Source organism: Lepisma saccharinum, chromosome 30, assembly GCF_977018435.1.
Source record: "Lepisma saccharinum chromosome 30, izLepSacc3.1, whole genome shotgun sequence".
Taxonomy (NCBI): Eukaryota; Metazoa; Arthropoda; class Insecta; order Zygentoma; family Lepismatidae; genus Lepisma; species Lepisma saccharinum.
In genome coordinates this window covers 11351983-11368542 of record NC_139258.1, presented here as the reverse complement: position 1 = coordinate 11368542, position 16560 = coordinate 11351983, and the positions used below count along the sequence as shown (strand labels likewise).

General features: G+C 41.9%; 1 protein-coding gene and 1 pseudogene across 1 annotated transcript in view; one reads left to right on the top strand and one right to left on the bottom strand.

The window, feature by feature from the left end:
* The window catches only part of LOC145981733 (uncharacterized), a 606033-nt gene that overhangs the window by 317773 nt on the left and 271700 nt on the right, over positions 1-16560 (top strand). The gene's annotated exons all lie outside the window — the stretch shown is intronic.
* On the bottom strand, positions 5562-6176 carry LOC145981735 (protein GVQW3 pseudogene; annotated as a pseudogene).

Sequence of the window (16560 nt, the reverse complement as noted above, 5' to 3'; positions counted from 1 at the left end):
GACCAGAAGTAGATGGTTGCGGGGGCAATGCTGATGACTGTACATAAGAATTACACTTATGCCATTTGTAATATGCCTTGCTTAATATTTTATGGCATCTTGGACACATTTTAGTAGCTTTTCTGCATTTCTTAGAGTCACAAATACGGCAATGCCTAGCCCAATGAGAACTAGATATATTTTTATTACACTGATTGCAATATTTTTGACTTGGCATTTTTGTTGTTGTTTATTATATACAATTTCCTGGTCCGAAAAAACAGAACTATGGACAATATGTCAAAACAATTATAACAGCAGTTAATGGCTGAGCTGGTGCTTTTATACCCAAACAACAGCAAAACCTAGGCTCGGGTGATCCCGAAATATAAAATAATTTTGCTTTTTTATGCTGTTGTATAACACTTTTACCAGGTTTCAGATCTGGGGGCTATCAACTAGCAATAATTATTCTCAAAATCTCACATATGAAGATATTATTTTGCCACATATATTTCAATCTCATATTTTATCAGGACTCGAACCCAAATCCCCTGATTACAATGCAGCAATATTAACACTTCTCAATATGGAATATGCCCACATTTTACTGGGTTCTGAGACCCTTATACAGACAAAATTGGATTTTGTTTCTGTCATAATATTTTCCAAGTCTCTGCCTAGGCTCATATTATTAGAATAGAATTGCTTTCAGCATGAAGGGGGTACAGTTCATTGCCACTGTGTGAAAATATGTATTTTTATCTCAATAATCTTTGTTACACTTTTACATGTTGCACAGAAAATGTGTATCTTTATCTCAATCTTTGTTACATTTTTACATGTCACACAGAAAGATTAATGGCCCCTTCAGTGGATCGTACAGAAAAATCATTAATGCTCCCTTCTAGCGTGTAGATTTTATCTCTTGCGTGCCGGCAAGACATGGAGGCAATTAATTATGCTTACCCGCTCTTCTTCTATTGTATTGAGCGAGTGATTATAACACATGAAAAAATAGGAAAATTGAGAAATGTACAATATATTGTTGTAAAATACTTTTTACCAGGTTTTCAGATCTGGGAGTTGTATATCAACTAGCAGTAATTATTCTCAAAATCTCACGTATGGAGATATTATTTTGCCACACATATTTCAATCTTATATCAGGACTCGAACCCAAAGCCCCTTGTTTACAAGACAACAATATTAACATTTTGCCATCAGGAGAGGCTTCACATTTTATCAGGACTCAAACCCGAGCCTTTTGCTTACAAAGCAACAATATTAACATTTTGCCATCAGGAGAGGCTTCACATTTTATCAGGATTCAAACCCAGAGGCCTCCTGATGGCAAGGCAATAAAAACCATGGGGCTATGCACCACACTCCACTGGGCCTCAGAACCCAGTAGCTATAAGCTTTATATTAATATACATGGCAGAATCAATCTGAGGGGGGGGGGGATCACCATTTCTACACTAAAATTCAATTCCTGGGATTTTGACAGAAAAACACACTATAAGCAATAAGATCATATGGGAACTTGGCATAATTTTAAGTATAAGCAAATCTGTCTGAGAGGCTTTCACCCTTTCTACACTAGAATTCAAAATTCTTAAAATTAAGAGCATATCACACTGGAAGAATTGGGGTATAGGCCCCTCTTGGCATTGTTTTAAGTATGGGTAAATCTATCTGTTGAGCCCTCGCCTTTTCTACACTAGAAATTCAGAATTTCTTAAAAATCAGAGCATATCACACCTGAAAAATTGGGGTATAGGCCTCTCTTGGCTTTGTTTTAAGTGTAAGCAAATCTGATTGTTCAATCAAATAGCCTCGCCTACAGTCCTGATTTGGCACCCAATGACTTCTTCTTGTTCCCGAATGTCAAGAATAAATTGCGTGGACAACGATTTTCGTCGGCGGAAGACGCCGTTGATGCGTTCAAAAACCATATAATGGAGGTGTCTCAAGAAGATTGGAAAAACTGCTTTGACAAATGGTTCGAACGAATGCAAAAGTGTATTGACCATAAAGGAGAATACTTCGAAAAACAATAAAGCAGTTTTCAATGCCAAATTCCTGTTTTTTCATTGGTAGGCTCAAAATATAAATAGTGACCTCGTAGATCATCCCCTCAAACCTTTCCCAGCAATAGCATTCGTTTTAAGAAATGACAGTACTTGTCAAGTCCACGTGGAGTAAATGCGATGTTGCCAATTCAGTTTCTTTAGAGATTTGTTAATGTGTGGTTGCGGTTATCTTTCTAGGCTGTGTTATACTGTGTTGTGCTAATTTTTATTTATACAATGTGGAGACCTTGGGGATGAAACGTCGTCGCAGTTCGTGTTGAATGTCTATACTCTGGCGTTCGAATCAGGACTTCAACTATAACAGGCAGAATAGAATGATGTTGTTTTACCCGCAGATAGGCTGATTTTCTGTTATCGACGTCCACCCACAGTCACTGGCGTACGGTGGGGGTGCTTTCGGGGGCGGGGTCTATGCACAATACGATATATCATATTTTTAGAAATTTCCTCTCTCAAAATGGCATCTGGGGTATTTTAAGGAAACTTTTCATTTGCCACTTTGGTTTTCTCCCTAGTTCTTCCCTGCTTTCATTTGAGGATTTTCTCAAAATTTCGGCCAGTACCCACAGTAATGGAAGAGGTAAATTGGTGATTTATATAAAGAGTTGGCAACACTGAACCACTCTGCTCTTAGATCTTGCAAAGTAGAATCGGACGCTGTTTTTTTTTATCTGCATTAAGTTGATTTGCTGTTAGCAACGACCACACACAGTAGCGCTAATTTGGTGATTTATATAAAGTGTTGGTAACACTGGAGCACTATGCTCTTTGATCTTATAAAGTAGAGCTGGGTGCTGTTCTATACCCATTCTTAAGCAGATTTCCTGTTAGCGACGTTGCGGTGTAATACTATGCAAGAGTCTAGTCTTTGTTTCAAAGGTAAGGTTGTACCCGAGGATCAGATTGTGGTCTCGCTGCCGCGAGATGAGCTCTAACTTTTTCTTTCTGGAGAGACAGAGAGGGGGGAGAAGCCAAGGCAAGTAGAATGGTAAATTCGTAGAGTTTCCACCTGGAAAGAATCTGGCTTCGGGTGACTCAAGGTATGCAGAGTTCCGGCGGCTGCAGCGCACTTCCTCCTCCTTCCAGGAACACCTGTTGTACAGGGGGGAAGAGGGGGCAAAGGCTCGCTCTGCTCGAAGACAATTGAAATTAACCCTGCTCTAGGATTACCACTACATCCTTGTTTGTTGACAAGCCCGCGCTGCGGGATAATTTCCAGTGAACCTTAATTAAAAGCGGTTGCCCCTTCTACCCCCCAACCTCCCCCAGCGTTTCATTTAATCCAGATTCTGCAAAAACAATGATTTCGAGGCCTTTGTGCGCGTTGGATTGTGCGCGGTGGTTGTGAATTTTTCTCCGTTCGCATCCAGGGCTGGATTTCCATCTTCTCTTGCTCAGTATGTGAAACCAAAAATGTAGGTATATATTTGTACTGTTCCCGCCACTGAGCGGTCTCTAAAGAGCGTGCGACAATTTGGGGTTTTGTGGGGGCAAAGGCCCGATTTTCGAACTATAGTGTAATATGTAACTAATTTTATTTACAGATATTTCATAGTATAAGTACAGTATACAAACTAAGAAGTAATATATTTTACAAATTCACTATAATATAAATTGAACAATTTATCAACAACATTTTAGTTCCACCTTCAGGAGCAAGAATAAATAAATTGAACGGCATTGGGAGTGTCACTATTCATCTTAGAGATCCCGTAAACTATGGATTCAACACTAATGTCGGTTGTTTTCCATTATTTTTACATGTCACCCCTTCCCACCCTCACCCCTGGTAGTGTCAGAGGTGTCTTGGAGTTGAACGGCATTGGGAGTGTCACTATTCATCTTAGCGATCCCGTAAACTATGGATTCAACACTAATGTCGGTTGTTTTCCATTATTTTTACATCTCACCCCTTCCCACCCTCACCCCTGGTAGTGTCAGAGGTGTCTTGGAGTTGAACGGCATTGGGATAGTCACTATGCACCTTAGCGACCCCGAAAACTAGGGGTTCCACACTAATATCGGTCGTTTTTTATTATTTTTTACATGTCACCCTCTCCTACCCCCACCCCTAAGGGTGCCAGGGGTGTCTTACCCCAGCAGTATTTCTTTCGAGATTGCAAGTGATACGTGTACCAAGTTTGGTTGAAATCGCTCCAGGGGTTCGAGAGTTATGCCGGAACAAACATACACACACACACACACACACATACAGTACAGTACAAAATCTGCGGGAAACAGAATTTTATCAGTGGTTGACTGCCTTTTCTTTTGGAAGTTCTCTTGTTGACTTCTAGCCACATTTAAAACCTTGCATTCTGCAATATTTTTTTCTTTTGGCTGTCCGGATTAAGCGAAGTACGGCTTATCGGGGCCCGGATTAACGAGGTTTTACTGTATCAACCAGGACTATTTTGATAAATAACTGTTACTTTTGCAAAATCATAAAAATTACTCGTTACTTTCCTCCTTAGGTTGTAGGAGGTTAACAAAAATACCATTATATTGTAAATTTTCTTTGTGTGGGCCTAGTCTCCCTTTGCCCTCTGCCAAGTTACGCCTATGTCCGTCCACTGGCAGTGTGCCTGAGTCAATCTTGTATTCCAGTGCCACTGTCAGTATTAACACAACTCAAGCCCAGCTTGAATTCGTTTTATGTACGAGGAGAAATCAAAAAATATCGGCACTCTCGCCATAAGTTTCTTTAGGTTGGCCGCACTGCCTTCAGCGCCGGCGTTGGTCTTAATGGCTCCGTTTTTCTTTCTTTTGTTACAGACCAAACATGGCTACTCCACTAGCAGTGTACACTAAGGAAGAACAAGATATCAGTGATACGATTTCTCTGGTCTGAAGGTGTGTCGGGGGCTGAAATTCATCGCAGGCTTTCACTACAATACAAGGGTTCATTAGAATCATCTCTCGAGCTTGTTGAATCTTCCGTCAGTGGTGGGCCATTTTTAAACCTCTCGATCCACTTATACAGGGTCTGTCCTTAAAGTATTAGGACTGAGTGAATTTAAAAAAAAATATTGACAAAAATAATACATACGCTTAATATTCTTCGAAATATGATCCTCCTGCATCAACACACCGCTGCCAGCGGGATTTCCAGTTTGTATACGCTTCCTGGAAGGCGGAAAGTGGAATGCTGTTCAGCTCCCTCGTCACGGCCTGTTGTAATGCTTCCACCGAGCCGTGATGATGTCCTTTCAGGGTGGTTATGAGGCGGGGGAAGAGGAAGAATTCTGGTGGGGCAATGTCGGGACTGTAGGGTGGCTGAGGCAAGGTTGCAACGTTGTGTTGGGCCAGATACGCCGCCACTCGGAAGGCTGTGTGGCTCGGCGCATTGTCATGATGCAGTCGCCAGGAGTTGGCGATGGCTGGGCGGACGCGGACGATGCGTTTCCTCAGCCGTTCCAGGACTTCGAGATAAAAATCTGCATTGACAGTCTGTCCGTGGGGAACAAATTCCCTGTGGATCATTCCTTATGAATCGAAAAAGCAAATGAGCATGCTTTTCACTTTTGACTTCGTCATGCGCGCCTTTTTGAGGCGTGGGGAATTTCGGGTGTGCAATTCCGCGCTTTGACGTTTGGTCGCAGGGTCATACTCAAACGTCCACGTCTCGTCCCCAGTTACTACATTGTCTAAAAAGTTTGGATTTTCACTCACTTCTTCGAGAAGGTCCTGGCAGATCCGTTTGTGAACGTCGTTTTGCTCGCCTGTCAGCATTCGCGGCACCAACTTTGCGCAAATTTTCCTCATTTGCAAATTTTCGTGCACAATTTCATGTACTTGGGTTTTAGCAATGCCAAGTTCATCGGCAATCTTGCGAACAGTTAATCTTCGGTCACTGTCCAGCAAATTCTTCACTCTTGCAACATTTTCCTCAGTTCTGGAGCTCGAAGGTCGTCCTGACCGTGCGGCGTCTTCAACTTCCTCTCTCCCCTCCCGAAACAGCTTGTGCCACTCAAAAACACTCGATCTTCCAATGCCGTTATCACCGTAAGCCGTCTTGATCATTTCATGGGTCTCTTTACCAGTTTTATCGAGCTTCACGCAAAATTTGATGGCGTAACTCTGTTCCAAACGTTTGGCCATGACGCAGCGTGACGAGGGGCACTCGCAGAGGTTACGATGACGAGCGATCTTCACTCTGCTATGGCTGGCAGCCGACTGGCGCTGCTTCCTGCCTTTCCTTAGACCCACCTCAACCAACAACTGGTGGAGTAACCGCCGTCAGTCTGTAAAAAGAAAAGAAATCAGTCCTACTACTTTAAGGACAGACCCTGTACACACGCAGTAGAGTACTGTCTCCGTATCGTACTGAAAGCCTGCGATGAATTTCAGCCCCTGACACACCTTCAGACAAGAGAAATCGCAACACTGACCTCTGTCTTCTTTCGTACACACTGTCAGTGGAGCAGCCATGTTTGCTCTGTAATAAAAGAAGGGGAAATGGAGCGATTGTGATTAAACCTCGGCCACGTAACCACAAGAGTACCACCTTCTAGCACGCCAGCGCTGAAGGCTGTGCGGCCAACCTAAAGAAACTTATGGCAGAAGTACGGATATTTTTTGACTTCCCCTCGTACATAAAACGAATTCAAGCTGGGCTTGAGTTGTGTTAATACTGACAGTAGGCGCTGGAATACAAGATTAACTCCGTCGTTCTTCTGGTGTATAAAGTGTGGAGTACAGTGTAGGGGCAGCTGCTTCGGGGCCTGATTTATCTCTGGTGTCGCGTTCTGTGAAGGAGGTGGAAAAGTTGTGCGGCCGTCTCGTGTAACCGCTTGTCCAAGTTGCTGAAGTCGATAAATATCCTGGACTGGGATGGAAGGTTTCTGCATTATTCATGCCCTCTTGTTGCTTAACTTTCTCTCTCTCTGCAACCAGATCCTCTGCATCTGTCTCATTTTTTTCTATCTTGTTTTCTCTATGTTTCGGTTTTTCAAGCCCCATTTATCATCATTTATAACATTATCTTTTGTTTCAGTCACATTCTCTTCGTCCATCTGTTTCTCTCTGTCTTTTGCTTCAACATCTTTCTTCTTTCCTTTCTCTGTCTTTTTATGTCAATCTTCCTTGCTTCTTTTCTCTCTTTGTTTGTCTTACATTATCTCTCTCTTTCTCTCTCTGTCCATTTCTCTTCACTCTGCATTTCGTTCTCTGTTTTCTATGGTTCTGTCCATTTGTTTTCTATTCCTAGCGTTCCGTGTTTTCTCGTTCTTTCTATTATTTTCTCTCGTTGCCTCTGTTTCTCCCTCTCTTTCTTTCTCTCTCTCTCTCTCTCTCTGCAACGAGGTCCTCTACATATGTCTCATCCTTTGGATATCCCGGTCCTTCAAGCCCCCGTCTATCATCATTTATAGCATGATAACTTTAAAGCTCTTGTTTTCTCCATTCCCCCCCTCGTTCTGTTTTTGCTTTGCACACATTCTCTCTGTCGATCTGTTTCACTCTCTCTTTTGTTTCTTCATCTTTCTTCTTTTCTTTTTCTGTCTTTTCTTTCTTTTCCCCCTTCGTTTGCTTCACATTATCTTTCTCTATTTAACCTTTTTATTTCTCTTCATTCTGTTTATCTCTTTCTGTCTTTCTCACTCTATCTTTTGTTTCACACACATTCTCTTTTTCCATCTCTTATTTCTCCATCTTTCATCTTTTTGTATGTCAATATTCCATCTACTTGTTTCTTTTCCCTTCTTTGTTTGCCTATCTATATCTTACTTTGTTTCTTTCTTCATTGTTTCTTATCTCTTTTATCTTTTCCTTCTTTTTCCTGAGGAAAAGAGACAGAAACAGACAAAGAGGATGCGAGGAATTTGAATTGGTTTATTTTACTTCGCTTTTCTGCCACTTTTGGCTAATCATGAAGGATGAGGATTATGAAAAGGATGAGTGATGGAATGAAATTGATGAAGGGGCCCTCGCACAGCCCACGTAGAACGATAGAGAACCCAGGTCAGCCTCATAAGAGTCAGACGACCTACCTACTTCACCACCGCGGCTGGCGAGATGGTCTGGGAAAACTGGAGGTTTTTTTTAACCTCCTATGTAATCCTTCCACGTTCATAACCGTGGACCTAATTGGCCACCTCGGCCATGACGTCACCCGCATACGTTTTAATGCAATCGTACCCAGTTCTCTAGAACGTAACTAATAGGTGCAGCAGCTGATTGACAGAGAGAAGGCAGATTTTTTTTAGATAATTCAAAACGAGATCGGCGGGGCGCCACCTGCCTTTGTAGTTCGGGAGATCCGTCAGTTTTGCTGGTTGCCATGGTGACTGTAATATGAGCACGGAGGTGACTGCATTATGCGTCGCCTGGGATACCCGATGGGGAAAGGGGGGCAATTTTTTGGAAGAACTTTGCGGTCGGTCTTTTTAAAGTTGGGTGGGCGGGGGGACAAAGTTTGTAATGTTTTAGATGAAGAGATGCTTAACTCGATTTCATGTTTGCCGGCGGGCTTTGTGGCGTACTTGAAAAGGGAAAGAGAGGGGGAGTTATTGTACAGTCTTCCTGCATTGCTTGTTGTATATGCTAAGGACTCATAAACGCTGGCATAGAATAAACACCCCTTTCCCGTCCACGTACCGACCCGTTTCCTTTTGAACAGTGAAGTTCGGTTATTCGCCTTGACACGCGATTCTGTTAGTTATTCATGTTGAAAAGTTACTGAACATTAGTTGTTCACATTGAAAAGTTACTGAGCTACAGGTGTTTATGTTGAAAAGTTACAGAATTACATTTGTTCATATTGAAACTTTTCATATGTTGTTCATGCTGAAAAGTAACTGAATTAGAAGCGAAAGGACGGAACTGAGTTACACGACTTCGAAACTAAATAAATATAATAGTATCTCTCTCTCTCTCTCTCTCTCTCTCTCTCTCTCTCTCTCTATCTATCTATCTATCTATCTATCTATCTATCTTCATCCACCCTCTCTTTCTCTTCCTCCATCCCACCTCTCTCTTCCTCCATCCCCTTCTATGTCTTCCTTCATTTCCCTCTTTCTCTTCCACCATCCCCCTCTATCTCTTCCTCCATCCCCTTCTATCTCGTCCTCCATTTCCCTCTTTCTCTTCCACCATCCCCCTCTTTCTCTTCCACTATCCCCTCTTTCTCTTCCTCCATCCCCTTCTATCTCTTCCTCCATTTCCCTCTATCTCTTCCTCCATTTCCCTCTATCTCTTCATCTATTTCCCTCTATCTCTTTCCCATCCCCTCTCTCTCTTCCACCATCCACCTCTTTCGCTTCCACCATCCCCCTCTTTCTCTTCCACCATCCCCCTCTTTCCCTTCATTCATTCCCCTCATTCTCTTCCTCCATTCCCCTCATTGTCTTCCACCATCCCCCTCTATCTCTTCCACCATCCCCCTCTATCTCTTCCACCATCCCCCTCTTTCTCTTCCACCATCCCCCTCTTTCGCTTCCACTATCCCCCTCTTACTCTTCCACCATCCCCCTCTTTCCCTTCCTCCATTCCCCTAATTCTTTTCAACCATCCCCTTCATTTTCTTCCATCATCCCCTTCTTTCTCTTCCACCACCCCCTCTATCACTTCCTCCATTCCCCTCTTTCTCTTTCCCATCCCCTCTTTCTCTTCCACCATCCCCATCTTTCTCTTCCACCATCCCCATCTTTATCTTCCTCCATCCCCCTCTTTCTCTTCCACCATCCCCCTCTTTCCCTTCCTCCATTCCCCTCATTCTCTTCCACCATCCCCTTCTTTCTATTCCATCATCCCCTTCTTTCCCTTCCATCGTATCCTTATTTCTCTTCCAGCATTCTCTTCTTTCTCTTTCATCATCCCCTTCTTTCTCTTCCATCAGCCCCTCTTTCTCTTACTCCCTCCCCTTCTTTCTCTTCCACCCCCCTCTATTTCTTCCTCCCCCCTCTATCTCTTCCTCCATTCTCCTCTTCCTTTTTCCCATCCCCTCTTTCTCTTCCACCATCCCCTCAATCACTTCCACCATAACACTCTTTCTCTTCAACCATCGCCCCTTTCTCTTCCACCATCCCCCTCTTTCCCTTCCACCATCTTCTCTTTCTCTTCCTCCATTCCCCTCATTCTTTTCCACCATCCCCTTCATTTTCTACCATCATCCCCCTCTATCTCTTCCTCCATTCCCCTCTTTCTCTTTCCCATCCCCTCTTTCTCTTCCACCATCCCCCTCTTTTTCACTTCCACCATCCCCCTCTTTCTCTTCCTCCATTTCCCTCATTCTCTTCCACCATCCCCTTCATTTTCTTCCATCATCCCCTTCTTTCTCTTCCACCATCCCCTTCATTTTCTTCCATCATCCCCTTCTTTCTCTTCAACCATCCCCCTCTATCTTTTCCTCCATTCCCCTCTTTCCCATCCCCTCTTGCTCTTCCACCATCCCCCTCTTTCTCTTCCTCCATTCCACTCATTCTCTTCCACCATCCCCTTCTTTCTCTTCCATTATCCCCTTCTTTCTCTTCCACAATCCCCTTCTTTCTCTTCCACAATCTCCTCATTTCTCTTCCTCCATCTCCTTCTTTATCTTCCTCCATCCACCTCTTTCTCTTCCTCCATCCCCCCTCTTTCTCTTCCTCCATCTTCTCTCTCTCTATCTCTCTCTCTATCTCACCTTAAGGAACTGTGTTTCTTGCAGACCTGAATAAATTTCGTCTTTAGTTTTATCTGCCTACACTGAAAGCACTTGCAGGGGCGCTTGAGTGGTGTGTGCGCATCATACTTTCACCATGTTCAACGCCACAACCACTGTTGCCTTAACGTTTCCTCGATGCAAATCGTTACTGCTGCATCTCCGCCGTGTTACTTCTCCAAGGCTAAACACTGTACAATTACAAGAGATCGTTTCGTCTCTTTCCCCATCCGCGCACTCGAATCCATGGCCGTTAACTTAGAAAGGTCTTGTATGCAGCGTGTAAATCGCGCTGTTTCGCAGCTTCCAACTCAATAGAAACCTCATTTGCATCTCCTCTCGGTTGCTAAGCGGCAGATGCTGGAGGGAATAGCTTTGTCTTTCTCGCTTGTTCGCTTCTCTTCCCTACCTTCTCAGCATCACATCATTTCTCTGTTTCATCTTGCTTCGTCATCTTCACACTGTCACTCTTTCGTCTTGTTTACTCTCGTTACGCCTTTCGTTTCATTGTTCTCTTTATTCTTTAATTCTTCTCAATCCCTGCATCACTTTCATCCCTTTCCCTATTGTCTCTTTTCTTCCTCTTCGTCAACTCTTTTCTCCTCTTTACACTGTTTCTTCCTCTCATACTTACACTTTCCTCCATCTCCTTACACTCTTCTCTGTCTCTCTTTACTCTCCCTCCGTACACTCTATTCTCCCTCTTCTTGCATTCTTTTCGCCCGCTCTTTACTGACTCTCTGTTCTCATTCTCCTTATCGTCTCTCCCTCTCCTTATCCGTTTTTTCTCCTTTTACTTTTGCCTCTCTCTTTCTAGTTTATATTTCTTATCTCCTCTTCTCCCTCTCTAGTCTATTTCCACCTCTACCTTCTCCTTCTCCTTTTCTCACTCTTGTACTCTTTTCTTTCTTTTCTCCATCTTCTTACATTTTCTTGTCTCTCTCTACATACACTCTCTTCTCTCACTCTTTTACCCTCTCTGCTTGCCGCCTAATTCCTTCTTGCCTTTCCTCAACTCCCTCTCTTTGCTCCTTTCGCCTCCTCACTTTTCTAAATATATTTTCTCTGTTCCTTTCCGTATTATTTCTCTATCCTCTCTTTCTTTCTCCTCATTCGCTGTCACACAAGCTATAGGCCTTATTATTTTTCATACCCATTCGGTTCTTGGGATTCTTAATTAATTAAAGGTTTAATGTTAATGTTACGTATTCCATAATCCGCTGTGATCCAGTCTGGTTTGCATCCTTGGAAATTTTTCCAGTAATTTTCCTGCAATAATCTCATCCTCATATAAATGCATGCCTACTCTCTTGTCAGTAATCTGTGGAGCAAAGCGGAACATAATGGTATAAAAGGTGAGAAAACGAGTGGGTGATGCTTCAGTGAGCGCTCCTGCAAACGCTTGGTAGCTGCAGCTGCGTTTCCCCTCCATACACTCACTTCCCCGCTCTCGCTATCAGTGATTTCGAGTCATTACTTACGCAATTGTTTCATTTCGCCTGCTTTAGAAATTTCCGCCCTTGAAAATAAAGGCGGACTGTTAACTTGACTGAAGTTAAATGATGCTATTAAAGTGCTAAAGAATAACAAAGCACCTTGCATTGATTTAATACCAGCTGAGTTAATTAAATATGGTGGAAATTCATTAATATGTCAAATTCATAAATTAATTTGTTTAATATGGAATAAAGAAGAAATCCCTCAACAGTGGAAGGAATCCATAATTGTTCCTGTGTTTAAAAATGGTGATAAAATGAACTGCAATAATTACCGTGGAATTTCTCTACTCTCAACAACATATAAAATATTATCTACCTAACACCATATGCTAATGAAATTATAGGTGATTATCAAAGTGGATTTAAACGTAACAGATCAACTACAGATCAAATTTTTCACATGAGACAGACACTTGAGAAAAAGTGGGAATATACTCAAAATGTCCATCAGCTATTCATTGATTTCAAAAAAAGCATATGATTCGGTCAAAAGAGATAAATTATATAATATATTAGTAGAGTTTGGAATACCTAAGAAGCTTGTTAGTATGATAAAAATATGCACCAGTGAAACAGAAAGTAAAATTCGTGTGGGTATTAATATGTCTGACAAATTTACAATTCATGATGGGTTAAAACAAGGAGATGCATTATCTCCATTGCTCTTTAATTTTGCCTTAGAATATGCTGTTAGGAAGGTAAAAGAAACAAATGAAGGACTAAAATTAAACGGTGTGACTCAGTTGTTAGCATATGCAGATGATGTAGACTTATTAGGGAATGATATAAATACAATTAAGAATAATGCTAAAATATTTTTTGAAAACTGCTAAAGAGATAGGTTTGGAAGTTAACAAAGAGAAAACTAAATATATGCTTACAGGCCGAAACAAAGTGTTAAGTAATAATCAAAATCTAATTATTGATAACTCGTTTGAACCAGTTTCCAAATTCAAATACTTAGGAGTAATATTAACAAATGAAAATTATATTAAAGAGGAAATAAAAAGTAGGCTTAATTCAGGAAATGCATGTTACTTCTCTCTTCATAAACTTTTGTCTTCTCGTTTAATATCTAAGAAACTAAAAGTTAAAATATACAAAACAGTAATTTTGCCTGTAGTATTGTATGGGTATGAAACTTGGTCCCTTACATTGAAAGAGGAACATAAATTGAGAGTATTTGAAAATAAGATCCTTAGGAAAATATCTGGACCTAAAAGGGATGAGGAGACAGGTGAGTGGAGAAGGTTACATAATTTAGAACTACATAATTTGTATTCATGTCCAGATATTATTAGAATAATTAAATCAAGAAGACTTAGGTGGGCAGGTCATGTGGCACGAATGGGAGAGGAAAGAGTAGTTTACAGGATTCTTGTTGGGAAACCTGATGGTAAGAGACCAATAGGAAGACCAAGACGAAGATGGAGGGACAACGTTGAGATGGACCTAAGGGAAATTGGTAGAGATGGAAAAGAGTATCTAGAACTTGCTCAAGATAGGGATAGATGGAAGGCCTGTGTTGCTGCAGCCATGAACCTTAGAGTTTAAGAAGGCTAGAGAGTTAGTTAGCTAGAAAGTAAAGGCGTCCGGAGCGTGATACTAATCACAACTAATGTCTGGTGCTATACCTTCAGGGGGGTTGGCAGAGACAGCTCACTTTCTCTTGGTGTACAAGTTTTAGCATTGAGATTGTATAGTGGTGACGCAAAAGTGGCAAACAATGAGGCGTCCACACAAAATGTTTCAAAGTGCAAGGGGAGCTACACCTTTACCTTTTCCATATAGTACAGGGTAATTATAAATGATTCATCAGGTTTTAAAGTGAAATAATTGCAAAAGTATTAATATAATATGTGTGTGCTAATCATGAAAGGAAATAACACATCTCAACGTTTAATTTCTCATATTTGTAACCTTGGCGCCTGCCGACAGATGGCAGCACAAACCTAGTTTCCAAAGTGGCGTCTATGCAGCAGAAAGCATTCTGTGTTTTGGAATATGAGAAGTGTTTTTCCGTTGTTACCTTACAGCCTGCATTTGCAACTGCACCGCCAGGTCAGCAAGGCATTCTGCGACAGTTTAAGGAAACTGGTTGCCTGTGTAAATGCCTGGATTTGGCGATGTGCTGAAGATGACTCCCATGGCCTCCTAGATCTCCCGACCTCACGGTTTGTGATTTTTTCCTTTGGGGGCATGTGAAACCCAGTGTAGGTGCCACCACTACCAACAACTTTGGTTGAGGTGCAGGATCGCATTTCAGCTGCATTTACGACCATTAGTAGGGATATGCTAGAACGCGTGTGGGTGAACTAGACTATCGCATAGATGTGTGTCGTGTGACGAAAGGAAGCCTCATTGAACAGTTGTGAAAGTATTTTCTGTTTATTTCATGTATCGTTCTTTATTGTGTGTGTTATATATTTTTAATGCAGCCCTTTCAAACCCGATGAATTATTTATAATTACCCTGTATTGTGATCGAATTAAACCTACATCTTCGAGCACCAAACCCAAGTAAATTTGTATGTGCAGTCCTTCAATGAGCACATTGATTTCAACCTTTACCCGCTGATTCCGACGTAGAACTTTTGAGGGATCTCATCGAAGCAGACTTGGATGTGATGCTTTTTAATAGACAGCTATCGACAATGCGCTCACAGTAAACCGGAGAGTTGGTAATTGAGTTTCAGAGATAGTGTGGCCCCCTCCCCCATGTTTCTGCGCTTGTTTGGGAGAGACGGGGAGCTCAATTTCGGCGGGGGCAGTTTCGACAAATGTTTGTCTTTCGGGGTCGAGTATGCTGTGAGCGGATGCGATCATTGCTAGACAATTATTTTGTCACGCGGCGTGTTGTGGAGTCAAAGGGAATTGGTCGTTGATTAACTCGTGAGCAGTGACGTCATTAGGGGACGAGATTAAGCGTTCCGACTCGTGTCCACGCTCTGCTACCAATTTCGCTGTTTCTATAGCGGAAACTTGTGTAGATTTCATGAAACGATTAGACGTACAGTCCCGCCAGCGAAGACAGAACTACCTGGAAGAGTCTATTCCAATCGCTAGAGGGGAAGCAGGTAGAAGCACCAGCCTGAACCCTTAAATAATATGAAATATATTTCTACTTACTTCATTGATGTTTCCCCAGCAAACGGTTTTCACGGAAGCCTTACCTTCCCAAAATGTCATTGCTGCCATAGACCTCTAGGTACCAGACCGGAAACGTGAGCCTTTTTTCGTAGAGAGGGAGATACTATTATGGCGGCAAGCATATCATATTTCTACTTGCAACAACTATTTTGAAGATTGTGAGTCATTGCACCACACAAGATTGCAACTTTTAAGTTTACTAAGAAGTATATAACTCTACATATAACACTCCACAAGTGAGTACAAATAATTTATTCACAAAAATGAAAACTTAACAAGCTCTAATGTGCATGTCCGCCATATTTGTATCCCCAGGACTATGCACGGCTTCAAATAAAAGCTCATCATTTTCAGTCTGTGATTTCTACCGTCACCCCTATTTGGACACTCAACAAATCCATTTGGCGCATGCGCACTTCTTTCCATGGTTTTGGCTAAGGCAGTCGGACTGTACGGTTTGTAGATTTTTAAAGGTTATTCAAGAATTTGTTATTGATCAATTGTGACCCTTAGAGACTTAATCAACGTACTCTGAGACAGCTTAGACATGGGTAAAATTATACAGGGTGAAGCAGTCAAACGGGAAGATTTAGAAAATTCACAAAAATAGAGAGGGCAAATATTATTTATTTTTTGAACAATAATGTACTGTACATGAGTGGAAGTTACTAGTGTGCCTGAAAAATGTTCATTTTTTTAATTTGGTGTCAATAAGATGGCGTCTTCGGTTTTGAACACATTGTCGGAGTCTTAGAGTAAATCCGCCCATGACTTTGCGACAGGCAGTCCGAAAATAATCCACACACTCTCCATGAAACGCCTCTCCATTCAGAAAAGGTAACAGTGTGGTGTGCTGTAGCACCTCGTAGAATCATCGGCCCCTACTTTTTCGAAACTGAACACGGTAACACGGTGACGGTAAACGCTGGACGTTATGCTGACATGTTGGCAACCTTTTTCCTGCCTACCTTCGATGAATATGACCCAGATGAAGAAGCCCTCTTCCAGCAAGATGCTGCAACTAGCCGTACTGCCAGTGTGTATGGATGTGCTTAGACTCGCATTTACTGGTCGTCTCATTCGCAGATTCGGCAATATTCCGTGGTCTGCCCGTTGAACAGTGTAAGAATGACGGATAAAGAAATGAAGATAAATAAACAATTAGAGCGAAATATAGAAAAGAAACAAAGTGAGAAGGA